Genomic DNA, 10,348 nt, shown 5'->3' on the forward strand with positions numbered 1-10,348 from the left:
AAATTAATATTTAAAAGCATTCTTATACTGTACAAACAAAAGTTTCATTCTTAAAAAACTTAAATTTCATTAAGAAACTTGCTCCATAGAGCTCACTACTGGAAACTGACTGCAAAGAGCCCATATACATTTGGGAAACTCACTGATGAAGGTTAATACTAAAAATATAGTGCAAATATTTAAGTACCAATTTCACTATCTTAGCAATGAAACTGGTACTATGAAAATTGTATTCCTGATTTAATTGAAATTATCTTGTATAAATGTCATGGTGTGGGCTCATATGTTGAGAAAATAGGGGTTTATCAAAGATAAAATATTTTAACTCTAAAAATTCAGTAGTTCTATTTAAAAATAGTCTGAAATAAAATTCATCTTAAATACAGTATAGTTTATTAAATTTGAATCAATAAAAAAACAGTGGGTTTAAAATTAATCACACATGATAAAACTGTGGCTCAACTGTCATGAAAATATATCGATTACCACCAATTGTAAATTGAGTAGAACCAGTAAAAATCATTACTGATTTTTGTTAATGCTGCTCCAGACAGTATTTCAGTACTATGCTACACAATATGTTAAGACATTTGTAGGGGAAGTGACTCAGCAAGGTGAATAAGGGCATACATGCCCTGGGTGACAGAGCCAAGCAGAGAAATTTTGGTACTATGTGAATAACACATGGAAAAGATAAGATGGGTTGGTGAAATAAGGTTCTGAAAAGGGTTGATGAATGAGAAAAGATTGACCGAAATAAATGGAAGGTAGAAGAAAAATTGGATTGGACATGTTTCAAAGTGAGGAATTGGAAGGGAAGAGGCCCGAATAGGACATTGAGGAAAACGGTAATAGATGAATTGAGAGGGGATGATGGATACTGGGAGATGAAGGGTAAGGCTAATGACATGGAGAAGTAGTTGAGTTTGTGTCAATTTGCCTTGGCAGAACACCAGTTATGAATAATGGGAGTGACACAGTGAGGTTCTGATAGGTCATAGTTTGGTAGTGTTTGGCTTTATTTTAAACATAAAGATTCCATGTCACAGCACTATGTAGAGATAATGTAATCAATAGTGTTCCTGGTGGGAAAGATAAAACTAATTTAGAGGATTAATAATCCTTAGCTGCTGTTTGAAATTTATAAAAAAAAAAAAATATAGGGGAAGCCAGCAAGGTTGTTTACTACAGGACTTATACTGCTTCTTAATTCTTCTGAGCATAAAGGTTTCTATCAGACCTGTTCTGTTTAGAATGCTGATTGGATGTACTTTATGATGGATTTAATTTATTTTATCAAGTCACATTATTTTGATTATTAGTAGATAGATAAAACTTTCATGTGTAGAAAAGTTGCACTTCCAAGTCTCATAACTAACAAATGAGAGACAGGAGTTAAATTCCTAGGTGTTCAGCCACACACTTTTCTCTTCAAAAGTGTGCAGTTTGAAAACCAGTTTCATGTTTTACCTCTACTTACTGTTAAATATGAGTATTGCTGATTATTTTAGTCTTTGAATCCAGATAGTATTCTGGCACTTTGTCCAATGGTATAAAGTAAAATTTCAGGCTTCCTGTTTTGCACAAAATTTTATTGAGCTTCCCTGCCCCCTAATAAAAACATTGTTTTATATATATATATATATATATATATTACACAACATGTTATTTAACCTGGTGTATGTTTTTAATAAAGGTGTAGGGTTATAATTCAATGCAGGCATTAAAATAATATTATAATGGTATGCTCCTCTGCATTTTGTTTTTCTCTTCTGTGGATGTACTCTTTTTCCCCCCACTGCCAGGGTATAGGCTTACTTTACATGGTTCTGGACCAATTAAAGCACACTGTTTATAGCATTGTTTCAACGAAGAAAGACATTGTACTGGATGGAGGGCAATACTATTTAAACTTTGAGGTTGACAAAGCAGAAATTTTAGTGGGAGGGCACTCTGTATTGAAAATGCAGATTAATATTTCTCTATTTTAGCCCTTTAATTAGTTCTTGGACATTCGGTGTTCATTTTAACCTTATTCAGTGAAGATTTTTAAAATTGTTTAACAGAAGTAAGGCAAAAACTTTTTGTGAATAGTATTGTGAGTTATAGCAAAGAATCAATTTTTGAGCACAAAAAAGTAATAAATAAAAATGGGGGTCAAAATGAAGCCTATGTGATTACACAATGGAGTAAAGCATTTTTAACATTAAGTGAAGGTACAAACCATTTGTTTAAAAAATACATACCACACTGGTGTGCAAAACTTAAAGGAACAATCAGGTTTTCACCTGTAGCTTCTCATAGGAGTGGCCTGGATGTGGGAAAAGCATACCAAAGGAACCTCACGAAGTACAGAAATGAAGGAAACAACGGAAACAAAACAGTACAGAGGGACTTGATTCAAAAATGGAAACATAGCACTGGCTGCCATGATACAGATGCATCACTGCCAAAGATGGAACAAAGGGAAGAGGTGGTCCTCAGTAGGAGATATGGCCACCCTTAATGTCGATGCAGGCTTTGCACAGTCTGTCCATATTTAGAACAATGATAAGTTCTTGCGGTAACATTATCCATTCCTCTGTCAGCGCCATCTTCAGCTGGTGAACATTTTCTGGTGGGTATGGATGCACCGCTAGGCATCTCCCCAGAGTGTCCCATATGTGTTCAATGGGATTTAGATCAGTGGAACAGGCAGGCCAACCCATACGAACAATGTCCTCACTTTCCAAAAGCATGTCAACAGCTGCAGTGCGATGGGGTGTGGCATTATCATCCATAAACACGAACTCGGGGCCAATGGCACCTTTGAACAGATGCACATGGGGAAGGATTACCCCAGTACAGTAGCTTGCACCAGTTACAGTACTGCCTTCCAGTATCTGGAGATATGTACATCCAGACAAGAACACCTCGACCACCATATTGATCCCTTTCAGTGATGTTGATGGGCTGATACCCTCTGCCAACCTCTTGCCAGATTAGCTGACATCCAAAATCGCTGCTGAGGCTGAATCAACTCTCATCAGTAAAGAGTACCTTACCCCATTGCGCTGCTGACCAGTCCTTGTGTTCAATGCACCACTGTAAATGGTGTCTCCGATGGGCAGGTGCTAAAGGGACATAGCTTACTGGCCGTTGAGCAAACGGCCAGTAAGCTATGTCCCTTTAGCTATGCCAGTAACCTGCACAATATCCTGTGCAGCTGGTTTGCAATGGATATCTGTCTGGTGTCAGTCCCACTTGGCCTGTAGGAGTATATAGTAGTCATCATTGGGCATTATTTTTCATGGATGACCACCACTTGTCATTCTAAAGGCTGACCATGCACATGAGATGATGCTATGGGCGATACTGAACTCTGTAGCCACACTCCTCGAGCTTCCCAATTATTCGACCCCAGATAAAGTTATCCAGATGTTGTCTACTGGCCATTTCGTTGTCTGTAGCACTGTATGAAACCAATTGAACGTCTGTAACAATCGTGCTCACCATTCGGTAATTTGCACATAATTGCTGCTTTTATCTGTTTATGTGAGCCCTCTCATCATGATTCAAATTTTTGCATGTACACCAGCTTTCTACCAAATGGCCACAGTTATGCAAATAGGTGGTAGATGACTCTCATCAACCGGTGAAATACCACCACTTTGCTTATTGGAGGCTTGAAGTGGTGGAAACCATGTTTAGTCTCTAGAGTTAAGTTCCGGCCAACCCTTCCCTATCTCTTCCATCGTGCAGTATGATTGATGACTTTTGAGGTTATGATGAACGTCGTGGCGAGATCCAATATTCCTTACAGCTCTAAAACGGTGTTCGCAGGCCGGCCACTAGTTAGTACACTGGACCGAACCTATTGGTAACTCTCTAGGAGGCTTCCGGATCAGCTAGTGTATAATCTTGCTACCTCTACTCTGCCAGATAGTGACTGGAGGGAGTCCGAGTAGTGTGTATGCGGGGAGCACTGTCGAGGCCACGTTATGTCAAGGATCTGGGTATATTCTTACCACGTGTACACCATATCCAAAAATTTCATTACTTCATACAGCATGTCTTTCCCCCCCCACTTTTTCTTACTATTGAATACACCATGAATTGACAAACTAATAGAGCAAGCTTATCTGCAAAAAGATCTAAACCTCCCAAGCACTTCCTAAAAAGGACAAGAAACACTGGAAGATCAACCTTGCAGCGGATATCATGAGATGACAAAAGTTTTATAAAGTGAAGGAACTCATACAAAATAATAAGCGAATGACTTTTTGAAATTGCTCTTGAAGTTGGACCGTCTGCAGGCTCAATCCTGATGCATCACACATGTGCCAAGTCTGTTCTACACTTACTGTTGGATGATCAAATGGACTACGGGAAAGCCATTGCAGGTGATTTGTTCAAAAAATCTATGTTGGATCTTAGCTTCCAAAGAAGAAAAGTGATTACTGAAGATGAGGGTTGGGTTTTATCTACGACCCCGAGACTAAGGTGGAATCATCTGAAGGACACACAAAAATGTCTCCATGGCCCAAGAAGCCTCATGCAACAAAATTCAACGTCAAAGTCGCATTGATTGTTTTTTTTTTTGACAATGAGGGCATAGTGCGCCACGAATTTGTGGCTGGGGGGGGGGGGGAGCATTAGTGCTGCTTACTACATTGAGGTGTTGACACAGTTACATGAGAATGCGAGGCAACGACTACCTCAAAAATGGACAGATGGCTGGATCCTGCACCTTGACAATGCACCTGCTCACAGAGTGATGACAGTTCAGCAGTTCTTGGCTGTGAAAAATAATCACCGTCATGTAGCAGTCTCCCCCCCCCCCAACCTTGCACCTGCTGTTCCCTAAACTGAAAATGGGGCTTTGGGGGTCATCATTTCGCTACAGTGGATGACCAAAAAGAAAATGTCTAACTGGCCCTACGTGCATTAAAAAAACATGATTTTAAAGAAAGTTTCAAAGCTTGGGAAAACTAATGGAGTAAGTGTGTGCAGAAGGAAGGTAATTTGAAGGTGATTGGGTTAGTAAGCCCAGTTGTTCATTCAATAAAATATTTTAGTAAAATTACGGAAACTTTTTGAATGTACTTTGTATATATATTCATATACATTTTTTTATTATGGCAGGCAGATTTTACAAAAAGTCTATTTCTTTATGTCCGCGACTTTTTTTATTATAGGTAAAAGGGGTGTAAAAGTCACAAGTTACACCCAGTGAAAACTTGAAACGTTTGGGGTTAATGATTCATAACCATTGCCCACCACCACCTTTATGGTAATCCCAAGTGTGAAAGGTTACTGGCCATAGTGTTTTGGTAACTCTAGTCCTATATAAGGTACTGAGAAGACAAAAGATACAAGTTGATGTTGGATGTGAATTAGTTTTGGAATTTTGGTTCCTAATAAGTAGTAGTAGTAGTAATGGAGGCATGTGATGCAAGTGTATGAGCTTATGTAGCATCAGCCAAAAAAAAAAAAAATTTCACACATCCATTCCCACTAAAAGTTGGTCCAGTTCCTCCTTGAATTTATTTAAGTTATCAACTTCCACAACAACAGATGGAAGTTTGTTCCAGCAAATAACCACCTGCTGGCTAAAGGCAAATTTCTGTGCATCTATTCTACAACTGTCTTTCCTCAATTTGAATTTATACCCCTTCAGGTTCATAATCTGAGCAAGCGGAAGGATCCCATCAGAATTCAGCATGCTCAACCCATTCAAGGCTTTATACACCTCAATTAGATCACCTCACAGGTGCCTAGTCTCCAGCCACTGCAATTTGCAGAACTTAAGATTTTCTTGGTAAGAGGATCCCTTCGTTCCTCTCACCAATCTTGTTGCTCTTCTCTGTATATACTCAAGCAACTCTACATCCTTCCTAAAATGAGGCCTTCAGACCTGTACGCAGTACTCATGTCTTGGCCTGACCATTGCCTTATATAAAGAGATAATCACTTCCTTTCCCTACTAGCAAAATTCCTGTATATCATTGACAATACCCCATGACCTGCCTTGGCAGCCTGTCTGCATTGCTCAGAAAACTTCATACCTGACTGCAAAATTACTCCCAGATCTTTTTCATTTTCTACCACCCTAAGTGTAGTACCACACAGTTGGTACGTTTCTCTGGGGTTATTTCTACCCATATGTAGTACTTTGCATTTGTCAATGTTAAACTTCAGTTGCCACTTTTCAGCCCATCTGCCCAAATTTTCTAGATCTTGTTGCAGTAGCATACTGTCATTAACAACCCTGCCAATCTTTGTATCATCTGCAAACTTCAACATTAAGCCTGATATACCATCATCAGTATCATTGATAAATATACAAAACAACAGTGGGCCCAACACCGAACCCTGGGGAACTCTACTAATAACATTAGTCCACGAAGAGCAGCGTCCATTTATTACCACTCTCTGTCTTCTCACACTCAACCATCCTTTTATCCATTGTAGCAATTTGACCTTAATGCTATACTGCTCCAATTTGTACAGTAGTCTTCCATATGCAACAGTGTCAAAAGTTTTCCTGAAAGTACCTAATACAAGTAAAGAAAAAAAAAGTGGTATAATCGAAGGTTGTCTCTTCATCAAAAAAAAACAGATATCTGGTACCACAGAATAAAGGGAAAAAAAGGGGGAGGGATCCCTGTTGTGCAATGACAGTGACCAATGCCAAATATGAAAATAGACAAGATTGTAGTATATATTGAGACTTTACTTGGCATATTACAATATGTGGATGTAGTATGTACCAACATTTGTAGACTCTATAGGTGCTACAAATACGTTAGTACATTAAATACTAGACTGCACGTTGCTTTCAAAAACTTGAGATATGCATAGGATTGAACAGAAATAATTCTATCTCATCCCATGCACATCTGACCCTACAAATCACTTATAGTCCAGTTCATGGGTTTGTCAAATGTAATATTTGTATGGTTAGTGTGAGATATTCTTTAGGTTACTTCATTCAAAGCATCTGAGTTGGTAGCCTGTGTGGTTAAAACAAGGCAAACCAAGATTAAACTTACTCATATTATTATTAAACAGTGTCATTCATTTTTAGGTTATTTGCAAATGCATAACACACTTATTCACTATGTCTGTCCATCTGTATAACAACTCCCAGTGGACAGGCTTTTGAGAAATTTTATTTGGGTCTTTTAAAAATATTTGGCACAATCTAAATTTTAATAAAATTGGACCAATTAGAAATTAAAAAAAAAAAAAATTTTTTTTTTTACAATAAAATTTTGAGTTGTTTCTATACATAAACAGATGCACATTTCAGATACCTGGGCAGTAATCAACAGAAAAGTCAGGTTAAAACATCCTGTGGGATTGAACAACTCCCACAGTTATCCCATCCAAAAATTTATATTAGTACAGACATTTGAGGATTCCTCAATATGAAAAAGTTGCATCACTATCAAATTTTTAACATTTTCCTGGTCCTTAAAAAGCATTTAAGACATTACAATTCCATAATAATAGGTGATGCAGTTTCTCCCAACACATCACAGAAATCTACTTATATATATAAATGAAAGTATTTTTTTGGCAAAAATTTTCAGTGACACAAATAAATGTCTTGTTGAGCCCTGGAATCTTATAAAAACAATTATGATTTGTAGTTCCCAGTTTCTCTATCCTCACAGAAACCTATATATATACATAGTTATTATGGTAAAAGTATAATTTATACTATATAGGTGCTGAATATGTATATAAACATAACAATATACAGTGGGCCACAAGGCCAAACTATTAACTATATTGTAGATTGATGTAATGTTCAATCTACTATTGATGGCATTAATCTGATCTGACGTAACTTTTACATTTATCCAAATTATTCTTAATAGATTAAATACGTGTGTGTTATAAAATATCGGTGTAAATACACCATAACGAACTCATAACGAAAAACTACATAAGTAGTGTAAAGGCATCAATTTTAATTGTATCTCATATTGCGACCACCTTCAATTAATGAAGGTGATCGCAATATGATTAATGAAGCATTACTTGAATAAGTAATGTTTCATTAATAGAGAAGACTATTGTTACTTATTCTCAGTGGGCACCAGCACCCAGACAGCACTGTTTCAAAGCTTACTGGCCTATCCTTGGTGGGTGAGCAGGTACCGAGGTGTTGCAATCATGCCAACCCAGTTGTGAAGTTATTTCCACAATATGAGAGATGCCAAAAGGTGTGCAATTATAATACTTAAATAAAATATAAATGCTCAATGCAAAATATATTATGAGTTTAAAATACACTATAAAATATCGGTGTAAATACACCATAATGAACTCATAATGAAAAACTACATAAGTAGTGTAAAGGCGTCGATTTTAATTGTATCTCATCTCATATTGTGACTACCTTCACCAGTTACCATGTATTGCACTACCTCGAATAAATAACACTTCACTAATAGAGAAGACTATTGTTATTTTTTCTCAGTGGGCACCATCACCCAGAGAGCACCATTTCAAAGCTTATTGGCCTATCCTCGGTGTCTGGGCAGGTACCCTGGTGTTGCAATATATATATATATATATATATATTGCAACACCAGGGTAATGTCAGCCTTCTTCCAGATAATCGAAGGTAAGGTAAAATTAAATAAATTCTGTTATAATGTATTAAAGTAAAAGAAAAAGACTTTAAATAGAGTGAAAAAAACTAATTTATTTAATTTAAAATATATAATGAAAAACCAATAATGACTTAAACATAAAATTTGCACATTTACATTATGTAGTATATTCAGATAAGTATTTTACTGCAAATTTTATGTGGAAAAAAAATTTAAAGTAATATTTTAAAATAATGTTCGATTGGTTTTTGTTTCATTTGTTGTTTGACTTTTTTTTTTTTTTTTCCTTGTTCCTCTCAAGTTCTGTCAATTCTAAATCTATCAATTCGATTATATTGCATTCTTCCTGATTTTTTGCCCATTTCAGTGCTGTTTCTTTTCGTTGACATTTTACTGTAAAAAAACTGAGAACAATTATAAATCGCACAGTTTCAAGCCGATATTATTGTATTACCGAATCTGGTCCTAAAGTAAATATAATATGAAATGAAGAGAACAAAATATGTCATGGAAAATTGGATTCACGGAAGTGAATAACTAAACTCTATCACTCGTGATTTCGAAGAAAACCCATTAGTCCTAATCCAACATTTCACTTTACATTTGTCAATATTAAACTTCAGTTGCCACCCCTCAGCCCATCAGCTCAACTTTTCTAGATCTTGTTGCAGTAGCATACTATCATTACTGTCATTAACAACCCTGCCAACCTTCATATCGTCTGCAAACTTAGACACTCATCCATTGTAGCAACTTGCCCTTAATGCCATACTGCTCCAATTTGAACAGTAGTCTTCCATGTGCAACAGTACAGTATCAAAAGTTTTCCTAAAATCCAAGTACAGTATATGATATCAAAATTATTTTTTGCATCCAGTTCCATTGTGACCACATCATAGTATCCAATCAAATTGGTCAGACAAAACTTCCCCTTAACAAACTCATGCTGCATCTGAACTATAACTGCAGTCTTGTCTAAATGATCCTGTAGTGCTTCTTTAACCAGGTCCCCCATTATTTTCCCTGGAACAGAAGTTACACTAACAGATCTGTAATTACTTGTGTCACCCTTTGATCCTCCTTTGTGAATTGGGGTCACATTTGCACATCTTCAGTCCATGGAGATTTCCGGAGTCCAAGGAAGCTCTCATAATTATGACTAACGGTTTGCTTCTTCTTCATTTGCTGCCTCCTTTAATATAACTGGATAGATCCCATCCACCCAAGGTGCCTTTCTTATGTTCAATTTCAACAATTTCTCCTCCACTTTGCTCTCAGTAATTACAAAATCATTTAGCTTCCTGCCAGAGTTTGATAAGCTTCTGGCCTCCACTTCCCTACACACTTCCTCATGTGTCAATGTAGATGCAAAATAGTCATTTAGTTTGTCAGCAGGTTCATCAACAACCAAACCGTCAATGTCAAGTGGACCAATCTGATTCATCTCCTTCCCTCTAGAGTTTGCATAAGTAAAGAAGTTTTTGCTGTTTTTTTCTTTGCCAAAGATTTCTCATAATCTACCTTCTCTTGCCTAACCTCCTTTGTGACTTGATTACAGACTAGCTTATATCTGCCGTAGGCTTAACCTGATAATTTATATGCATCCCATGCATTTTTCTTCTCTGCCACAAGCCTCCTTAATTCCTTTGACATTCATTTAGGCCTGAATCTTGAACAGTATTTCTTAATTGGTATAAAAAGTCTAGTAGCCTCCAAGATTAAGTCCCTGAAGGCTTCCC

The sequence above is a fragment of the Mastigoproctus giganteus genome, chromosome 8 (assembly GCF_048544385.1).
Source record: "Mastigoproctus giganteus isolate SK-2022 chromosome 8, ASM4854438v1, whole genome shotgun sequence".
In the NCBI taxonomy this organism is placed as follows: domain Eukaryota; kingdom Metazoa; phylum Arthropoda; class Arachnida; order Uropygi; family Thelyphonidae; genus Mastigoproctus; species Mastigoproctus giganteus.